The sequence below is a fragment of the Ursus americanus genome, chromosome 12, assembly GCF_024610735.1.
Source record: "Ursus americanus isolate L20-20 chromosome 12, mUrsAme1.1.p, whole genome shotgun sequence".
Lineage (NCBI taxonomy): Eukaryota > Metazoa > Chordata > Mammalia > Carnivora > Ursidae > Ursus > Ursus americanus.
The window spans coordinates 14,308,618-14,330,208 of record NC_142138.1 but is presented as its reverse complement, the minus strand read 5'-3'; positions in this window follow the sequence as shown (position 1 = coordinate 14,330,208).

Sequence of the window (21,591 nt, the reverse complement as noted above, 5' to 3'; positions counted from 1 at the left end):
AGACAGAGACAGAGAGGCAAGACCTAGTAGAAACCTTAACGGGAGGGTCTTCCGACTGGGAAGACCCGTGGTCATAGCTTTGCTTTGCTTCATGTTGGGATCAGCTGGGACTCTTTAAAAATTACTGCTGCCTGGCTTCCCCCTCAAGACACTGTGATTTAATGGATATGGGATCCAACCTGGGTATCAGGATTTTTGTTCAAAAAAGCTAACGTGCAACAAAGCTTGGGAGCCCCTAGCCTCACTGGAGGCTGGACTATTGTATGTAATGAAACTAAAATAACTCCCACTTCGTGTGGTCCATTACCGGGTCTCGATGTGCCAATGGGCTGTACTGGTTTTTAGGTCTTAGGATGGACATAAATAGAAAACACAAGTCCCAAATCCCTATCAGAAGAAGAAAGGCAGCAAGTTTTAATGGAAAGAGGGCATGCTTTGATCACTTAGCTTCCCTGAGCCTCAGCTTCCAGATGCCAGAATGGCTATTCTGATGCCTATCCCGTAGGCATGTTGTTGTAAGAATTACATTAATTACAGTGAAATTCTTTTTATCCAATGGCATCAGAATCGTTAGTCAGTTATTTGGAAAAAAAAAAAAAAGGAAATCAAAGCAGTTATAGAAGATAGTATTTTCCAAAGATGGCCAAAGTATCTCCCACCCCATACGATCTTCTGGTAGTGTAACACTGAAGTTTTCCCATTTGAGGCAGGGCCCATGTTCCTTCTTCTTGAATCTGGGTTCTCATTTGTAAATGCCCTGATCAATACGTTATAGGGGAAGGGACACTATGTGACTCAGGAGGTTAGATCATAAAAAGCAATACAGCTTAGCTGGGTCACTCTCTGTTGGAACATGTGTCTTGGGAGCTCAGAACTGATTTGTAAAAAGTCTGGTTCCCCTAAAGCCACCATGTTGGAGAGACCAGGTAGAGCAGCCACATAGAGATAGAAAGAGATGTCCCAGGAGTCCCTGTTTTGCCAGCCCATGGCTGTCCCGAGTCTTCCCAGCATCACTTGCCAGATATGTGAATTCACTAGCCCTTGATCCAGCCCTTGACCTTTGAGCTGCCCCAGCTGTCAGGAAGTACAGCTGGCCCACCCAGCACTGCCCAAAATGCAGATTCATGAACAAAATAAATATTATTGCTACTTTAAGCCACCAACTTTTGAGTGTTTTGTTATGCTGCGTTAGGTAACTAGACTAGCAGGGAGTAATAAAAACAATCTATACAAACGTTAGTTTATTTCAAATTAAATATAACAATTCTTTTATTTAACAATGTTCTGATGTCGAGCCAAGGTCGTTTCTGGGAGAATAAGGCCCAGTGGCCAGAACCTTGGCATTAAACATACATATAAAGCATTTTTTAAAAAATGATTTTCAGTGTCAGCTTCTTTAAAGTAAAATGAATGTGTAAAAGCACTTAAAATTCTCTTACCACTTTCTTCTGTCCTTTATAGTTATCCTATATCCTATCCAACTTAATTCAATGTTTTATTAGGCTGTTCATGTATTTTATCATCTTTCCAAAGCATTCGACTTAGATTTCATAAAAAGAAATGTTTCTTTTTTGTGAATCTGTTGCATCCATGTGCATGTTACTAAGTAGATTGCAGGATAAAATTAACAAGTACAATTTGAATAAATAAATATATGGTGAGCATATAGTTCTGCTCAGGTGAACAGAAGTATACAAGTTTTCTAAAGAAAAGTCTACTAGCCACTCATGTTCTTTAAAGTTATAGATACTAGTCTATAGATTCATCAAAAGGAGAACCCCGTTAATCTCAGAATTTGTATAAATGAAGGTTGCTTATGAGAGCTTCTATCATAACATTATAAAAGCACTCACGTGCTGTGAACACTCATTAAATATTAGTTTCTCTAACCATTAAGTCTTAATTTGCCAAAAACTCTGCTTGCATATTGTCTCTGACACCAAATACCAACAGAATTTTTAAAATGTAGCCCATAATAGCCACCCAAACTTCATACTATTTCAGAAAATGCATTACATTTCTATTTATGAAAAATCATTTCCCGTGGGTTTGAGTTCCGATGGGGCGTCTAATATTTTCAGATCACTTGCTGAAAAGAAAATGCATCGTGACTAGCTTCTCCGATAGTATACCTACTGAATGCACTTACTCTTGGAAAGGAAATCTGCTAAACCAGCCCTGAGACCCTGCTCTTTCTCCAGCCTCAGCCTCATCTTTGTACAACTATCAATAGGATAGAGAGTCCAACGTCCTGGGACAGGCACTGAATTTTAGGACGAGGTATGGAATGTACTGTAAGTGTATCATCCTAGAATCGAGCGGTTATTCAGAGCTTTCATCAAAGCATAACTCGGTGACATCACTCCAGTCCTGCCTCTGCAGGGCCATTGTGCACACACACCCCCAGAGTGATCACACAGCCCCCCCACACCTAGCAGGGCACAATTCCCCAGTGGTTCCTCAGCACCTGCGGATCAAGTTGGGCCTCCGTAACATGGTTTATGCAGGACTCCAGGATAAGGACCATGACTTTCTTTTCAGCCTCCTCTCTAAACACTCTCATTTATATTAAGGCCCAGGACTAAGCACAATGTGTAGCATGATCAGACTTTGTTCCCAGCACTTCCGCTTCATGAAACTGCAGTACTTACCCTATTCTAAATAAATGTTTTGCAAACTATGGGTCTTAACCCACTAAGAGGTCACAAAATCAATTTAATGGACTTCAGTCACCATTTTAAAAAATTAGAATGGAAGGGAATGAATCAAATTACATTACACACAGTAAGTATTGTTCTGGTAAACTTTGGTTTTAGTGGTGTGTGTGTGTGTGTGTGTGTGTGTGTGTGTGTGTGTGCGTGCGCCAATTTGTAACCTAAAGTGCATTTTTTACAGTGGATCATAAAATCACAATACAGAAAAGCTCACACCTCTCAACCATTTGGCATGCACTTTGTGCTACCTGGAAGGCCTACTCCATGCAGTACCTCTCTGTCTCTCCAACAAATTCCAACTTGCTGTCCAAGATGCTGCTGCTTCTGTGAAGTCTTCATCGGGCATATACTACGTGTTGGGCATAGAGCTTGATACTTCAGATGTTATAGTCCATTTTCATGTTCAGAACAAACTTATAAAGTTAGAACTAATAATATTCCCATTTTATAGACAAGGACATGGGAAGTGACGAAGCATTAAGTACATTGCCCAGCGTCACAGAGGCAATGCATGGTGAAGCTAGGGTTTGCACCCAAGCCTTTGGGTCCAGCGTCCTTGCTCTTAGCCAGTACACTGAAGAGCTTCTTCTCAACACCCCTGGGCTGAGCCCAGCTGTTTCTTTCTCTGCCTCCCTGGCACATGGCTAGAGTCTTCAAGGTGGGCATTTTCTACACTCTACTGTATTTACTTGTTAACCTGTCTGCCCCCCACACTAAGTTAGAGAATCCACGAGAACATGAACTGTGTCCTAGTTCTTTCTTTTGCTTTGGGACCATGCATATACATATGTGTCATACAGAAATCACCTGATAAATATTAAATGGTAAGTGCCAATGTGAGGAATTATCACCATTTCACAGAAGAAGAAACTGATACTTATCTAAGAGGAAACTAGGCCTATTGTTCTTTCTGGCCTCTTCTGTTATAATCAACTTACTAACAAAATTTAAAAGGAGTGATCGCTTTGAATGAAAGCTAGGGAAGTCATCACAGAGCTATGAGAAATTTTATAGATAGATAAAGGCACGACAGGAAATGTTACACATAATATAAAATACAGAGGTTTTTTGTTTTTTTTTTTTCATTTTCCATTCATGACCACGGTGTTTGTAGGCATGCCTAAGAATCAGGTTTCTTCTAGGTGCCATTTTATCTGGTCCATTCACTCATTCATTCATCCAGCAAATATTTCTGAGTCAAGCCATGTGGTTTGTTCTGGAATATATGGATAATGACCTGCAGTTCCTCCCTGAAAGGTGCTAACAATCTCTAATGGAGCTGAGCAAATAAATAAGTGATTATAACACGTCATTGGCCAGTATCACCTGGCAGTAAAGGGCCAGAACTTAGGAGCTGATTGGTCAAGGGCTCAAGGCTGGGCTTCACCACTAAGGGCTTGTAACACCTTGAGGACTTCAAGTAGCTTCCAGGAGCTTCAGTTTTCTCATCTCATAGGGCTGCCGTCAGATAATATGAGCAAAGCACAGGGTGCTGTAGAACTGGAAATTGGAGGCTCGTGACCAAAATAATATTTTTGTATGTGTGGCCTTTGGTAGACTTACTTGACATTCTACTCTATGCCTTGGTTTTTTTTATCCGAAGTGTAGGCCTATGAATCTGGGGCACCGGGGTGGCTCAGTCAGTTAGGCGTCTGACTTTTGATTTAGGCTCAGGTCATGATCTCAGAGCCATGGGATCCAGCCCCATGTTGGGCTCTGTGCTTGGTAGGGAGTCTGCTTGGGATTGTCTCTCTCTCTCGTTCTTCTTCTGCAACATTCCCCCCCCCAACCCTACCCAGCTCACACATGTGTGCTCTCTCCCTAAAATAAATAAATAAATCTTTAAAAAAAAAAACAACAAAATATAGGCTTATGAATCTGAGTTCTAATTGCTCTTTATTAGGCATCTTCCATGGAAAGAGAGGAAGGCTCTACCATCTGGTGGTGACAGTTTGCTTCCTGGGTTGGGGGCTCAGGTCAGTGTCCTCCTTACTTCTCTTTTACTTCCCTGCCGAGTACAGGCCACAATCTCTCTTCTCCTAGACCCAATACCTCCCCTCTTAGTACCCCAGCCCTTCCACATTCCTTTTTAGTATTTTTTCAGAGCATCTAGCATCACTGTAATACCTATTTATGGATATTTCTATGTCATAATACCTCTTAGCTGACATTCCCAAGTACACCCTTAGAGCTCCTATGTTTTTATCTAACTCAAACACTAAAGTTTCTGAAGGAGAAAATTTTGTAGGATTTTGTAAGAATGTGTCTTTTTTTTTTTTTTTTTTGTTAATGAAGAGTACCCTTCTTTTGTCCAACTGTTGAATTTCTCCATAAATACTGCAGAACCGTGAAGGTGAACCACTTCTCCCTAACACCCCTGGTCTGAGCTTGTAGTGCTCTCTGGAACAAACAATGGGAGGTGTAAGTTTATGTTTCCTGATAGAAGCAAAAAGAGAACCCATATGCATCAGATTAACTCATTGCGTTTTTCTGTCTTTTGGATTCAATAAAGGTTTCATGTATTTCGCAGACACACAGGAGAGGGACAGCAGAAAGGAAATGGACTTTTCATGGCTGTGAAAATGAAATCAACCCAGAAGCACCACCAATTTTCCTAGCAAAAGTATCCCACGAGTCATGACATCTGAATCATCCAGTGTCAGGATCTTGTTTAATTTCATTACATATTTGCAATAGCCTGCTGTCTGCTTCACTGGGGAATTATAAATTTAAAAAGTACAAGTTCAGCTATTTGAATTCCTCAGATCATATACTCAGATTTATCATTACTCCAGTATTTTCAAGAGGAGAAAAAGCAAGTAGCTACTTTAAATATATCAATATCCCATTAATGTGGTTACTTATAAAACTATAAAACCTATAAACAGTTTGATGGTTTTCCCCTAAATACTTCCTGCAATCTAATGATATGCACTGTTCTTTTATTTTATGTTGATAGTAAATCTAAGAATACACTTCTACTTCTTGAGAACAGAAACAGTGTTTTCCTTCTCCACTATGGGCATCTCATCTTTAGGAATACAATAGACATTTTTATGGCTATTGTGCTTAAAGGACGATATATAGAAATGGATACAGGTGGGAGTGTTTATGGAGATGGTTGAGAATGGAGCAGTGCAGACACCTCTGTGGATATTATATTCAAGGTATTCAGATCCGATGCATAGAAGGCAAGACATGATTTTGTGTAGCCTCACCTTGTGTAACTTACTGAGCCCCGCAGCATGCCAGGAATTGTACTAGTTTCCAGATATATGCCTAATAATGTGATAATAGCTACTTTTGGGGAATGCTTCAACCATGCTGGGCAATATGCAACTGGTTTATCATTTAATCTTCCTTCTGCCTTAAATTCCCTAGAATCAGAGTCTTTTAAAAGGGGATTCTTATGTGAGTGATTGACTGGGGATGTTCTCTTAGGAAAAGGAGAGGGAAGGAGTAGGACAGTGCAGGGAGAAAGGACTAAGCAAGGATATAGCCTCTGGAGCTGATACACAGTTTGCCTCACTTTGAGCCAGTGGCTGCAGGGGGATCTTCCAGGGTGAGGGGCTTCCTGGAAGAGGAGGGTGTTTCTCCAGAAGGGTCCAATCAACACTCAGGGCAGCTGGGGGATGGTGACCAGCCTGGGCACCGACAGCATCCACTAAACCCTCTTTGGGGTAGCTATTGTACCCATTTGTTAAATAAGAAAACTAAAGCACAAGGCATTTAACTTGCCCAGAGTCACTTTTAGGAGATTGGGATATCAACGCAGATCTGTCGAACTGCAAGCTCTTGACCCCTCTTCTTCCACTGTAAATGCAGTCAGGGTGATGACTTCTAATCTAAGTCATGTACAGAGTCCAGGAGTAACACAGAGAAGGTGATGAACTTTCCTGAGAGGTAAAGAAGTTTGGGGCTGTGTAGAGAAAGAAAGCAAACCCTCCCTGCTCTGTGCATTATATAACAAAACCCAAAGTCACGAAGGCAAGAAAGAAGGATTTTAGTGTATTTTTTGCTGCAGAATCCAATTCCTTTGTGTGCCATAAATATAAAGGTATCAGCATGCTAAGCAAATGGTAGGAGTAGAGTATTGTTTCTAAGTAAAAATACATCCCCAGTTAAATCAAACTGGTAACAGCCTTGCATCTCTTCCCCTGGAATGACCCTCCATGGGTCTTAGAAGTTAAGAGGGCAATGCCATTTCACCTGTAGCTGATCTATCCTAAAACTCCCAGGCCAAGAGCCTGGCTAAGGGGCCAACAAAATGTGCAGAGAGGAGCACCAGCCTAGGAGTCCCTTCTTGTTTGCCATCCTGGCTCTGCTACTTCCTCACTAGGCTACTTGGACAACAATACCTCTTGGCTTCGTTGTCTCACTTATAGAAAGGAAACAAGATTTGCCCTAATCTCCTGCTTTCTGTGGTTTTCAGTTGCTATCATTCTTTCTACCTCGTCTTCCAGATTCTCTCTTCTGTAGGACTCCGTTCCCCCAGCCTACACTCTAGGTCCTTCCCAGCCAATGTTATGCTTGTTAACGCCATTGTTATGCTTCTCACACATCGACCTTGACGAACATCTCCATTTACATTAAACTCATCTAAAATGGCTTTGACTCTGTCCAAAGTGGTATGTAATTTGATAGGTGGCAGTTTGGGAGGCAACCAAACATAAACATCACAATTCTACTTCCAAATGTGATCCAAGGCTTCTGAAGTGGAGCAGACATTTTGATTTCCACATTACAGAAATTTTGACTCATCTTTGGTGAGGGCACTTATTTGTAAATTACATAGTCATTCCACAGAGTGCCACCCTCTCCTTGTCCCCGTCTCAAAAGGGTGGGTTTATTTTACAAGTAATTCTAGTCATCACTGTCTCAGATGGCTTTGACGTTGGGTGATAGATCATAATACTAGGTAATATTCAGAGTACTTTGGTGATCATTCTTTAGGATTTGATTCATTACCTTCTCCTCAAATATCTGGGGGAAAAAGCAAAGTGTGAGAAAGTGGGAATCAGATGCCAACTCTCTGCTCCCGTGATTCAACTCCAGGATAGTGATTAAATGCGTGTTTGCCTTGTTGCAGATCAATTATTTTGAGGACTCAGAATTTCTTGCTGTGTCTTGAATTGTGCTGATGGTTTTTAAGTAGGCTATAAAAATTCCTGCGAATGATTTGTTTAATTATTGTCTTGCTCCTCATTTACATTTTTATCTAAAACTCTGAGAACTGAAATCTGTATTCAATTCCACTTCCTGCAAGCTACAATTTGCCTTGTTGGGAGAAATATCTGGACTGTGCTTTATGTATGGAATAATATCAGTCAAGCAGAATTAAATGTCTGCAATGTTGCTATGATGGCTATAGACATAGTTCTTTTTTGCTGATTTTTCTCTGGTTTAGGACAATATTCGATGGCTATCTAATAGCCATGACTTTTTTTTTCTAACCTCACTCCAAGAATCATCAGAGTCTAGACATGTTCAGACTTGACTTTCCTGGATTAGACCTTCGGAGAATAGAGGATTACAAGATTGGTTTTTACTGACTCTCTTTGGGGCTGTCCCCTCCATGATGCACAAATAACCGGATAAAAAGTAACACAGCCCATCACAAAACCTTAGGTCTGGGGATACCTTCACTACCGTCACTTCACTACCGCAGAAGCAAACCATAGTGTGGCATCATGGAAAGAACATTGAAGACGGCGGGATCTTGCTTTACAAACATTTCTGTGCAGTTCGACACAAGTGCTTTTGAAATTCTGGAGTCTCGGCTGAAATAAAAACTGTGAAGAAGTAAAATTCTGGGGGTGAAAAGCTGCAGTTGCAAAAGAAACAAAGCAAAACATTCCTGAATACTTCTACCCAAACTGCCAAGATTGCTCATGTTGATGAAAATACTATGAGTGTGCACTGGAGTCAGATTTGTAGGAGTGAAAACAGAGCATTTCTCCAGCTCCTGTGTGGAGACGGAGTTCCACTAGAGTGAGGTGTCTGCTCAAGGTCTCCGGTGAGTTAGTGGCAGATTCGGGACAAGAAGTTGCAAATCTTGATTCTAAGTCCAATGTTCTTTCACCCTCAAACTGCTATAAATGTGACAAATTATCTTATTAGTTTAGCCTAGTTCAGCATTTCCTCAAGTGTGGGATGTTAATAGGTGTTACATGAAATAAAGTTTCATGGTCAAATGAGTATAAAAAACGCTGTTAAATAAAATTAAACACATTTCTTCATTTCAGGCTTCTCTGAACCTTTAATATGTTAATATATATTGTGACTCTCAAAGAGGGAAATCAAATATACAGCTTTCCTAAACTTATTTGACCATAGAAATCTCTTTTTCATAGAATAACTCATAGAAGACACTTGTAAAGGTTTTGGCCTCACTGGTAAAAATTAATGTCTTTGTACCAGTCAAGGTACTGATAAAACTTATAATTCAACCAAGATGGTTCAAATGGTGAAACTAACAAAGGGGCTACATCCAGAGATCCGGGCAGAGTAAGGAAACCGAAAGAGGATAGTGAAGCCCCCAGGCAGGGTTAAGCATTCCCACTGCACTGAAGAAGCAGGGGCAGGAGACCAGTCAGGGTACGCTCCAGAATGGAGCTGGGCTGTTAGTGGGACTAGCATCTCAGAGGGATGTGGCTTCTCTCAGGGCCAGAGTGATAGAGGAGGAGGGGGGGAAAGAGGAAATGGGAAGCAATATCCTAACTGCTTTGTCTTTATCCCCTCTGATCTATTGTACCTCCTGTCAGTCAAACGTAACTGGAAACCACCCAGCAATGTAGCCTGAGCATGGCTACATTTGTTGTTGTTAATTTCTGGGTTCAGCCTCTCAAACCCAGAGGTGTGCCATGCACTTAAAGGCACTTTGCATATATTGATCATTTCCTTAAATTTCATGAGAATCCTATAATCCTGGAATCATGACCATTTGCAAATGAAGAAACAGACATAAACTCACCTAGGTAGTAAATGGAGTCAGCCCCAAGTTCATCTGTCTGCCTTCCATTTTACCACATTGCTGAGCCAGAAAATATCAGACTTTCAATGAAAGCTTAAAGAATTTGCAGAAGGCGTTTTTCATCTTCAATTTCAAGCAATTTCATCTTATCGCTAATACGATTAATCCTCCAACAGAGTGAGTAAGTTTAATTTGTAGGGTTCTTTTCCCCCCTCCGCAGGAACAGGAGACCTTATTTTATTTACCTCTGCAATCCCAGACCTTAGCACAGTGCCCAGCACTGAGTTCATGTTTGTTGAGTGAATGCAGGAATGAATGCATGAACAAGTGAACTGTAAATCAGCATTCCAAGGACGTTTTCTCAGAGCTCTGTTGGGACAGAGTTGGCCTATCAATCTATTTTTAAACGTTCTGGCTTGTTCGAAATGGGAATTTTTCCATGTTGAGCATCTGTTCATGACTTTTTCTTGGATAGCTATGATACCTCTCTCCTTACAACCCCCAAATACACACAGTAAACACACACGTGTGGGTGCACACACCCATCCATTGCCTCTCCGCCTCCAGCTCTGCCACACTAGTCCTTTCTGTTCAGAGCCACCAGATCTGTAAAATTAACCTTTATAACGTACCACAGATAACCACACCCTATGCCAAACCTCTTCCATTCCCTTCAAAATCCTGTAGTAGCTCCCTGCTGCCCCTTAACTTAATACATATCTGGTGAATTTAACTGAAAAGTCTATTTTCCATCCTAAAATTCCAATTTTTCCATACTCTCACTCCATTGAAACTTACTCCGTCGACTGTTCCAGAATGAACCCTTCTATCAGACTGGGCTAGAACTTTCTCTCAAAGATGCTAGGGTCATTCTTTCCTCTATACCTTTATTCATGCATGCTCCCCAGGCAATGCCTTTTTTTTCCTTGCATTGTCTCTGTGCATTCATTGAGCTCTTGCTGTATGCCAAACACTGTCATACTGAAGCAGATACTAAGAGAAATTTAACTTGGTTTCTGAGAAGTGCAAAACCTCTCACAGGAACCTGACACACTGAGTGAGAACGCACAGCACAGTGTGCTGACTGCTACAATAAAGGCGCAAGGCCAAGGGAAAGAGCCAGGGAATCACAGCCCCAGGAGTTCAGGAACAGTGTCCATTCCAAGTGCCCGATGCATTGTGGGAACTCAACAAATATTTGTTGAATGAATGAATAAAGTAACATTTGAACTAGGTTTTAAAAGACTGACTACCTATATCTTTCAAGAACGAGCTCGAGGTCTTCTCCTTGCCTACTCTGAAATAAAATGCTCTGGTAGTTCCCAGAACATTCTATCAAACTTGCTGTCTTGAATTGCTCTGTGGTTCATGCATCCAATAACAATGTTAACATTAGTAAATTCAGATTATGACTTTTAATTTTTTTAATATACTCTCTAGCACCATGCTCGTACAGTAAATGTGGAGAAATGATCAGGGATTCCGTTGAATTGGCTCTAGCAGAATTGAAACATTTCTATATTCACATCCATTTGGAAAGGATAAGTTTGAGTAGTATTTTAGGGTTGATGATATGGGTTCATCCTAAGGGAGCTTCTTAAGGCGGTGTTAAAAGTGACCTGGAGATCTTGATATAACATGGATTCTGAGTCTATGGGATGGTACCTGAGATGATCTATTTCTGAGATGCTCCTAGGAGGTGAAAATACTTCTGACCCAAGGACCACATTTGAGTAGCAAGATGTTAGAGGAAAGAGGGACAGAAAATAACACCTATTGAGTTCATGTTATATATCAGGCACTGTTCAAGGCTCTTTGGATCCATTAACTCTATGGTTTTCACATTATATTCATAGACTAGTTACAGGAAGCTTTAAAATATATAAATTCTCAGGACCTACTTCTAGAGATTCTGACTCAGAGGACCTCTGGTAGAAACAAAGAAATCAGTATTTTTAAAAAGATCCAAGGTGATTCTGATGCACTGTCATATTCAGAATTCTAAGAATGACTTCCAGTGACCCTTGTCTTTATGTAATTTCCTCCCCTCTGAGTGTGGGTGGAAGCCAGAATATGGCAAATGAGGACTCTCATGGTTATGTCACATTATATGGCAAAAGGTAGATTATCTGGTGAGTCTACTCTACAAAGAAGTTGAAGAGATTTCAAATGTGAGAAGTCAATGCACGATGTTGCTGAGCAGCAGAGAGAGAGGGTCATATGAGAAGGAATGCAGAGAGCCTTAGGGACTGAGAGCAGTGCCCTGCTGACAGCCAGCAAGGAAACAGGGACCTTAGTCCTACAACCACATGGAACTAAACTCTGCCAACAACCTAAATGAGCCTGGAGGCTGATTCTTCCAGAACCTCCAGATAAGAACCCCTCTGGCCCTTGACACCCTAACTTGGGCCTTGTGAGCCCCTAAGTAGAGGACTGCTGCCAAGCCTGCTGACTTCTCACCTGCAGAAATATGAGAGAATAAATGGGTGTTGTTTTAAGCTGGTAAATACATAGTAATTTGTTATGCAGCAGTGGAAAACTGATGCATAAACATTTAGGTTTGGCAGTGACTACATTAAGTAATAGGATCCTCCCATGAGCTCCGATGCATAAGGATTATTATTTCCACTTTATGGATGACCAAGTGGAGTCAGAGGACTGAAGTTCTTTACCTGCAGTCTCACACCTAATGGCAGATCCATAAGTTGGATCTCCAACTTCAAAGTTCCCTAACTCTCAAAAACAAAAAGGAAAAAGATCAAGCATATAGAAAATAGGGAGACCGGATGAAGCTGAAGAAGAAAGACCTCAGTTCAGTAGACATTGAAAAAATGAGTTCTATTTCTTTAATGTGCCCACGAAAATTGCAAACTCCAATCTGTTCTCTATATAAGATAGTTGAATGGTTCGAACACATAAGGGAGAGTTGGGATATTCTTTCAGGCTTAATGTAGCCACAATTCATGGATAGGAGATGACTGTACAGTTGGATTCTCCTGACAGTGGCTCTGAAGGTTGGCAATGCAATCAGTATGTCAGGGGGCCCAGAACAAATGTCTGGGCTTGGTGCTTAACCAGGGTCGTACATCCCCCTAGCTCACTGGAGATAAAGAGAAGAGAGCATTTAGGTAAGTCCTCCAGAGTGTTTCATCGACTTCCCAGAACAGAACTTTGTGCATAGCGATGTCAACTGGGATATAAAACACTGAACTCAGTGAAACTCTGTCCTTTGGCTATTCGAATCAGGAGTAGTCACTTCTGCCAAAGGTATGAAGTGTGATGTGTGTGCCTGCTTTGACCCAGTCTTTTCATTGAGGTTTCTTCTCTGCTCTCTCAGACACTGACTAAGGGAAGCCAAGACAAGGGGAAGATCCATCCATCCATCCATCCATCCATCCATCCATCCATCTATCCATCTATCCGTTCTGCCCACACACATATATTAAGCTCCTGCTGGTGTGTGCAGTGGAATTCAGGAGCCACTGGGCTTCATCAGACCAGTTTTAGTACAAAACAAAAAACATCTTCTCTGCAGAAAGAGTAAAAATAAAAATCTATCCCCAATTCCGATTCTATCTTTTGAAAAGAGTCTTTAACTATATTAATCTGCTTGCATAGGCAAGTTCCAAAAGTGTGTAATAGAAATTCTACAGAAATCCATCCAAGAATAATTTATGTAACTCTTCCAAATAGGGGCTGCACTGGCTTCACTCCCCGAATGTTTATTCATGTCAGCCATTCATTAGCTCAAGGAATATACACTGGGTGGCTTCTGTGTGCTACCCAGGGAGGCCAAGGTACAAAGGTGAATAAAACAAAGGTTTGCCCTCAAAATCTAGCCCAGGCAACCAAAAAAAAAAATATTAGTAATAACAACACATTTCGCATGCAAAGTACTCTGATGGAGGGAAACCTATGTGCTCAGCCATAAACTCTTGCTTGTGGAAGTGTAACCTGAAAACCAGAGGACTGTACAAGTAGGTTTTTCTGCCGGGCTGGTTTTTTTTTTTTTTCTTTCTTATTTAATCTGCTTGTAAAATGCTCACTTTCCATTTCTGCAGCCACTCCATCAGGAATTTTGATGAACTGGAGGACAGAAAGCCTATCTGTATGTAAAAAAGCTGAGGTATTGCATAGTGCCTTTGGATTTTTCCTCTGACAAGTGGTTGGCATCTGCTAACAACACTTCTTTTCTTGAGCTTTGTAACGTTGCCAGCCTGAGAGCTGAGCTTTGAAAAAGGAGATGGGACTGTTAACAAACGCCTTTGTTATCTCCGGAATTGATTATTGTACAGTGGTTCACAGAAAAAACTTGATGTGTATCTTGTCTCAATATTTACCTGCTCCTCCCAGGAAATATTGTGCTAAGAGCAATTCCCTGCCGTACAACAAATGTCAACTTGCTAAGATAGCTGGTGCAGCTCACCAATCGACTGTCCTTTTCCCCATCTGGGAAAACAGTATGATAAGACCCCAGGAAGAATTTCTCATTAAGCGCTTGGACATCTTTTGGGTGTGATGGCTGCATGGAGCGTTTCATATACTTTTCTCCCCCTTGCTTTCATTTGAGAAATATTTATTGAAACCTTCTACATGCCAAGCCCTTTTCTGGCCTCTCAGAAAATGCTAATGAATGAAAACAAACTGAGGCAGAATGGCCTTCATGGAGATTACATTGGGTGGAGGAGAAGAGAATTCTGCAAGCAATCCCAGTATATGGTGATAAGGCAAGATTGCAGAGTACGTGTGCTTCAAGAAGTTAATATAGTCGAAGATCAAAGACGGCTATTTTGAGAAAGTGATTTTTAAGCTAAGACTGGAAGGAGAGATGGGAGTTAGAAGGAATCCAGGCATTGGGATGGGGGGAGCGGGTAGTGAGTGAGAGAGAAGCAGTGAGAAATAGGGAGGTGGCATTTTCCATGCAGAGAGGACAGCACATAAAAAGGGGTTTAGAGGTGAAGGAGGGCATGGCAAATAACTTTGGGCAAGCTGCTAAACTTCTCTAGGACCCAGTTTCCTCATCTCTAAAATGGGGCAAAGGAAAAATAAATAAATAAAATGGGGAAAATGGTAAAACCCATATAACAGTGTTTAAGGATTGACTGGATGGTCCATGGAGAACACTGACATGTATTCAGTGTTTCCTAGTCAGTGCTCATGGACATTAAGCTAGTGTGTATTCATTGATGGAGGAACTAAGAAAAATTCGAGACCAGGATGGCTGGGCTTCCTGGAGTTTTCTCCCAATCTTGTATGCCAGACTTCCTTTACAGCTAGATGTAGCCTGTGTAGTACATATGAAGCTCTCCAATGTATAGATGTAGCAAACATTTGTTGTTTATATGTCTGTATCTGACTCAAAATTATCATTCTTTGCAGACAAGTGCTATGTCTTATTTATTTCTGTATCCACACACATAATGTAGTGCCTGGCACAAAATAGTTTCTCAATAAATGTTTCATGGATGAATGAATAAATAGAAGAAGATAGAAGCAATAGAATAGAGTAGAATAGATCCTATTAGGTCTTGGTGCTAAGCTAAATGCTGCAGGAAACTCAAAGAGTAACTCTTGAATTTAGTCTCTAAGATATTTACTTTTTAAGGGCTGTTAAAACACTGCTGCCCCAGAAAGACATGAATAGAGATTTTTCCAAAGAAGACTTCCAGACGGCCAACAGACACATGGAAAGATGCTCGGCATCATTCACCATCAGGGAAATGCAAATCAAAACCACAATGAGAGATCATCTCACACCAGTCAGAATGGCTAAAATCAACAACACAAGAAAGAGCAGGTGTTGGCAAAGGATGTGGAGAAAGAGGAACCCTCTTGCACTGTTGGTGGGAATGCAAACTGGTGCAGCCACTCTGGAAAACAGTTTGGAGTTTCCTCAAAAATTTAAAAATAGAGCTACCCTATGATCTAGCAATTACACTACTGGGTCTTTACCCAAAGAACACAAAAATACTAATTCCAAGGGATACATGCACCCCAATGTTTATAGCAGCATTATTCACAATAGCCAAATTATGGAAACAACCCGAGTGACCATTATATGTCATATATATATATATATATATATGAATATATATGAATCATCATATATCATGTATATATATATGAATCATATATATATATGAATCTCACATCTTCTTTATCCATTTTTTAGGGCTGAGTAATACATATACCTTCCCTCTTGCCTCAGAGAATAAATTTTGGGCATTGCATTTCTTCCCTATGCCTCCCTTGAGAGAAAACTGAGCAGCTAAACTGTACTGCATGACAGTAAACATCTAAGACCCCCCCAAATATAAATCCTTATTATTATTTCAAGAATTATATGTATACACTTTTTACTATATGGATATTTTTGAAAATATTTAAAGCCTGCCCAAACATAGCAACAACCTCGGTGCCTTTGCACATTGTTATAAACTACATGTTGTCTCACATACAATCCACTATCATTAACCCTGTGCTAAAGATGGGAAGACTGAGGCTCATCTCAGCCACGGGAGCTAAGCAGGGTAGTGCAATCAGTAAATGGTACAACTGGTACTCAGGCCTGACTAGGTCCTGTGTATGCAGGGACAAGAGGGAACTCTTCATGATAGATTATGAAGCCCATGCTAGCTTTGGGCTTGGTAGAGATACCCATTTTAATTTTATATTCCCTTTCTCATAGATTTAATGGTTCTCCCTCGCTCTTCATTTATCTGGACCCCACTGTCATTGGAGGTTCTATTAAAGTTTTTCATCCTCCGGCAGACTTCTTGAATATGTCAAGCCAAATGATGATAGCGCCCCCCCCCGGACTCTGTTGTTAGGCCATCAGCTTTGCATCTTTGGCTTAGGACTTTGCAAATACTACATTACATACGTAGCTAACTTTTGATTTACATGCTAGAACTTTAGCTTAATAATAAAACCACAGAATATTAGACCTGGGAGTCCCCTTTCTCTGAGTTCACAGACTTCCTCTCTCTCCATCACTCCTGAGCTGTGTGTCTGTCTGCATGTTATTTAACTTCTCTGTGCTTCAGCTCCTCATTTTTAAAAATGGGAACAAATACTATCCTCTCAGAGGAGGCAATAAGTTAATACATGTACAGCATCTGGGAGTTTTGAGTAACTGCTAACTATTTTCTTAGGCCAACATTTAAAGACATAGAATCCACTCTGCGGATGAAGCTGAATTGAGGAAGGAAGGTGCTGGCATTCTGTTTTGCCCGCCTGATTTGTGGGCACCCCTCACTCCACCAGAATCCCTTGAGCTCATTAGATCACCCAACATTTTTTGTGGACTAAAAAACAAAGGCCTGGAGAGGCGAAGTGACTTGTCTAATTGCACACGACCAGTAACTGTCAGGGAGATCTGGCCTTGGGCCTGTGTTCTTCTCACTTACACCAAACATGACCATGTCTGACTGTCGGTTATCTTCATGTGTTCCTTTTATGTAGTCCTCCTCTGCCCCACAGCCAAAAGCTTTACATGGCTTTATTCATTCACTGAGGATATAAATATGACTAAGACCAGTCCCAGCATTTATGGAACTCATACTTTGGTGGGGAGAGGAGAGAAACATAACAGATAATTATAGAAGAGAATTAATTTAATGATAAAGGTATGCAGAGGGAACACAGATGAGAAATAATTAATCCCGTGTTGGGCAGAATGTGAAGGATGAGTAAAGAGGTAACAAGGCAGATTGAGCAGTTGCAGGGTTGGGAGCCTTCACGGTAAAAGACACCGCTTGGGCAAACACACAGGGGCAGGGAATAGCATGACATCTATGAGGAACTGCAATTTCCTTTTCCTGCTAGAGCGTCGAATCCAAGACAGGAAGAGAGGGAGACACACTGGAGAGAAAGTCAGGGGTGGCATACTGGGGGAGGGTCAGCAAGAGGAGTCCCGTATGCCATGTTGGAACACCTGGAGATTGATGTTGGTTTCCAGAACTACATACTTTAAAGTTGAGAGGGTTGTGTTTGCAGAAAAAAAGAAAAACGACCCATGGTTTTGAAAAAGCATTAAAATGGAGCATTACCAAACATATGTTGGTATCTTCTGAAGTGATGGAAAAGGGAACATTCTCTCCAACATTAGGCCAGCACAGAAGTGCTGAGAGTCAACAAAAATAGAGACATTGACCAATCGCTCTGCGTGTTGCTGTGGTACAGATCCACTTTGATAAATGGAGTTTCCGCCGTGAGGAGAGTTACCAAATACTGTTCCAAGCGACCTTAGTTAGCAACACTTGTGCTCCGTTTCTAAGACCAAGTTTTTCAAATCAGATAAGGTGAAAATCCTATAGAGCTTGATAACAGACAATTAATAGATGCACTGAACTCTGACCAGATAGGGGCACGGACAGCTTAAGATACACCCTCCCTGTGGCCCGCAGGACCTTCCCAGGGAGGCAGGGAGCCGGGAGTGTAAGGGCAGAGACAGAAAGGACCAGCACGGCTGAGGCAAGGAGTCCTGGCAGCTAAAGTCTATTTATTAGTGTCTCCGCTCCTCCCCTGCTGTTATATTAATATAACGAATTGTTCACAGGTGCGTCAAATGAGGTTTAGACGATCGCTGGGAGCTTTGTTACCCAAACAGGCCAAATTAGGAAGAGCAGATGCGTCAGGCAAAGTACAGCCCCTCCGCAGAGGTACAAAGCTTGACTTAATGAAGGTCGGCGCTCACATTTGGCCTTTATGGCCTTCACAGCAGTGGGATTCAGCCCCCTGTTCATCTCCTGCTTGCCAAGAAGTATTCTCTACCTTCTCTTTTGTGGGGATAGGACAGATGGGGTGAGTGTCCCAAGGAAATCGTCTTCTCCTTCCAAATAATAATGAGAATAAGAAAAACTGATGGCCACATATACTGGGCCTTACTGTAAGGGCGTGCAGGTTTTCCCCTCAACAAGAAGGTTCCAGAACAAAGGAGTGAATGAGCACTGGCATCATGCTGTGTCATGCTCCCCACACAGTGTGCCCTGCGTGGGCCGCACACCCTGGAGGCAGGAGCACCTTTTTCTAACTGGCCCAAAGGTACCATCTGTTCAAGGACCAGTGCACTCGAGCCTTTGTGCAGCTTTTCAGAGGGAGCATTTTTTTTTTCACAAAGGTGGCAAATAAGCCAGCGGCAGCCCCCCAAATATTATCTGTATCCCCAACAACAACCCTGTACGGTGGGCATAGTGTTAGGATCCCTGTTTTACAGATTAGGAAACTGAGTGCCAGAAAGATTAAGCAATACGGTGAGAGTTATACATGGCAGAGCAAGGATTTGATCCAAAGAAAGTTCCCATTTCCTGCTGCCTTAAACTACAATAAACGCATTTTCTTTTTCTTCATCTCTCGCTCCAGAAAGAGGGATGAGGAAAGAGAGGGACTCCTTCAGCACAGTGGTGTAAGAAGGGCTCTCTAGTCAAGAGATCGAAGTTTGATCTTCTGTATGAAGGTCGCTTGGAGTCCTGGAGCCAACGACTCCTCTGAATTTCTGTTTCTTCCTGTAAAATGAGAATTGCACTAGACGGCTGATCTCCACGGTCTCTTCTGTTTAATGTCCAAGAAGTCCAACGACCTTTTCCTTTCATTCATTTTTTTTTTCCTGTAAGCGAATATTAAGAATACATAGACTCCATATATTCTGGGGGGCAATCTGGCAGCACATACCAAAGCCATAAAAATAATCATGTGCATAATTATGCACAATGATTACAATTATGGAGACTATCCCAAGGAAATTATAAAAAAGAAGAGCTCTGAGTATGAAGTCGTGGCATTTGCTCATTGTGACAAACAGCCAATACCTAAATGTCCCACAGGAGGAGAATGGATTTATAAATTTTAGAGTGTATGTGGAATGGGATTGACTGACCAAATAACATACCAAGTGTGATACCTCTCCAAGCAGAAACATGCATATGTCTTTATGAAATAAAATTGAGTGGAAAATAGATAATTTGAATTTGTACATAAACTATATGATAGGCATAAAAATGTTTGCAGATTGAAAGAGAATACAATATAAAATAGTTTATTTTGGTAATGGGTTTATGAGTACTTCACAAAAATTAATTTTATAATGTTTAAATGTCACTATCACTTTGGGCAATTAAAGGTACTTCATCAAAACTTTTTGACTTCTGTATTTCTCTTGTGATTATAAAATTGATACTCATTACATAAAATTTGGAAGTTCAAAAAAGTATGAAGAAATGGAGAAACATTCAAACTGCACTCATCAAAGGAAACCCACTTTTTAAAAAAGATTTATTTATGCATCTTAGAGAGAAAGAGAGAGAACACAAGCTGGGGAGGAGCAGAGGGAGAGGAAGAGAATCCCAAGAAGACTATTCGCTGAGCGTGGAGCCCAACATGGGGCTCAATCTCACGACCCAGAGTTCATGACCTGAGCCAAAGCCAGGTCGGACACTTAACCGACTGAGCCACCCAGGCATCCCAGAGGCAACCTATTTTAAGAGTTTGGGTTTTTTTCTAGTTTTTTTAAGCATCGATTTTGGTTTTCCTCTGCATAAGTAGATCATTCTCTCTCTGTAAATCTGAATCATGTTTTCCTTTTAATATTATTTTACTTTATTTTCTATTTTACCATGTCATTAATAAAGGTTTATAAACACATAATACATTATTTAGTCCACCAGTTATTTCTAACTCTGTTATTTAGATTATTTCCAATATTTTGCTTAATAATCCTGAAATGCTTTGTAGAGTTAACAAATCACTGTCCAAATTTTAGATCATTTGCTTATGATAGAATCCCAGAAAGGGAAAATAAGGGGCTCTTCTTTTAAACCCAAGCTTCTAATTCCTGTACCTTATATTCCATGTATTTTGAAGTCAATAAGGGTCAATAATTCATCTTCAAGGAATTTCCTTTAATCGTGGTACATAGTGACATATTATTTGAGCTCTTGCACATCTTCCTTTTGCCTTTACATGTTAAGATAGCTCAGCATAAAAATCTTGGATTGCAGCTTTTTATTCTTAGAACTCGGTGGGCTTTCCCTTCATTGTCCTCTGACTTGAAGTATTAAAGAGAAGTCTGAAGCTAACCTGTAGGGGGTCATCTTGAAGGAAATTGGCGTTCTCTGCTTGCTCAGGGAATGCTTATGAGTTTTAAATTTACTATTTAAAATTATACTCTGTATCATTTGATCTAGCAATTTAAGTTTGTCAATTTGCCTCATAGGAATAAACAGAAATGTGGTTGTTTGTAGTAAAGTTTCTAATACAGTTATGTCTCTAATCATGAACATTTAAACTGATTTAAGTGACCAACAGGAAAGCATTAGTTAAATAACTCATGATATTATGGGCTACTATAAAAATATTTTATAACATGTAAGGGCACTAGAAAATATGTGTGACACATTGTTAATTGAAAAAAAAAAGCTACAAAACTATGTGTAGTCTGCACACATATATGCTATATATAAATGTATGTAAATAGACTTCTATATGAAATACCTCACTGGAAGGAGAATGCGCGCACACACACACACACACACACACACAAACACCAAAATATTTACCATGATTTATCAGTGAAACAGTACAAACCACCATTCTTTCCAGGTTCTACATAGGTGTGATTCTGTTGTTAACTGATTTTACCTAAAATATAGCAAGCTTTTCTAATTTATGGGCTCAAATTGGTTGTCATTTTGCTTTTTGTTTTGCTCTCAGCAAAGTTTTTCTCAGTTAACTCTTTGATTATTCTGTTTTAATTCTCCTTTGCTCCTCAGTCCATCCTATAAGATTGGAATTCTCTTTACTGTCTTCCATCTCTACTATCTTTTAATTATTTTTATCTGTTTTTGTCCTTTTTCTCCTTTGAGAGTTTTCCAAATCTGTCCTCTTCATCATAAATCCCATTTTCTC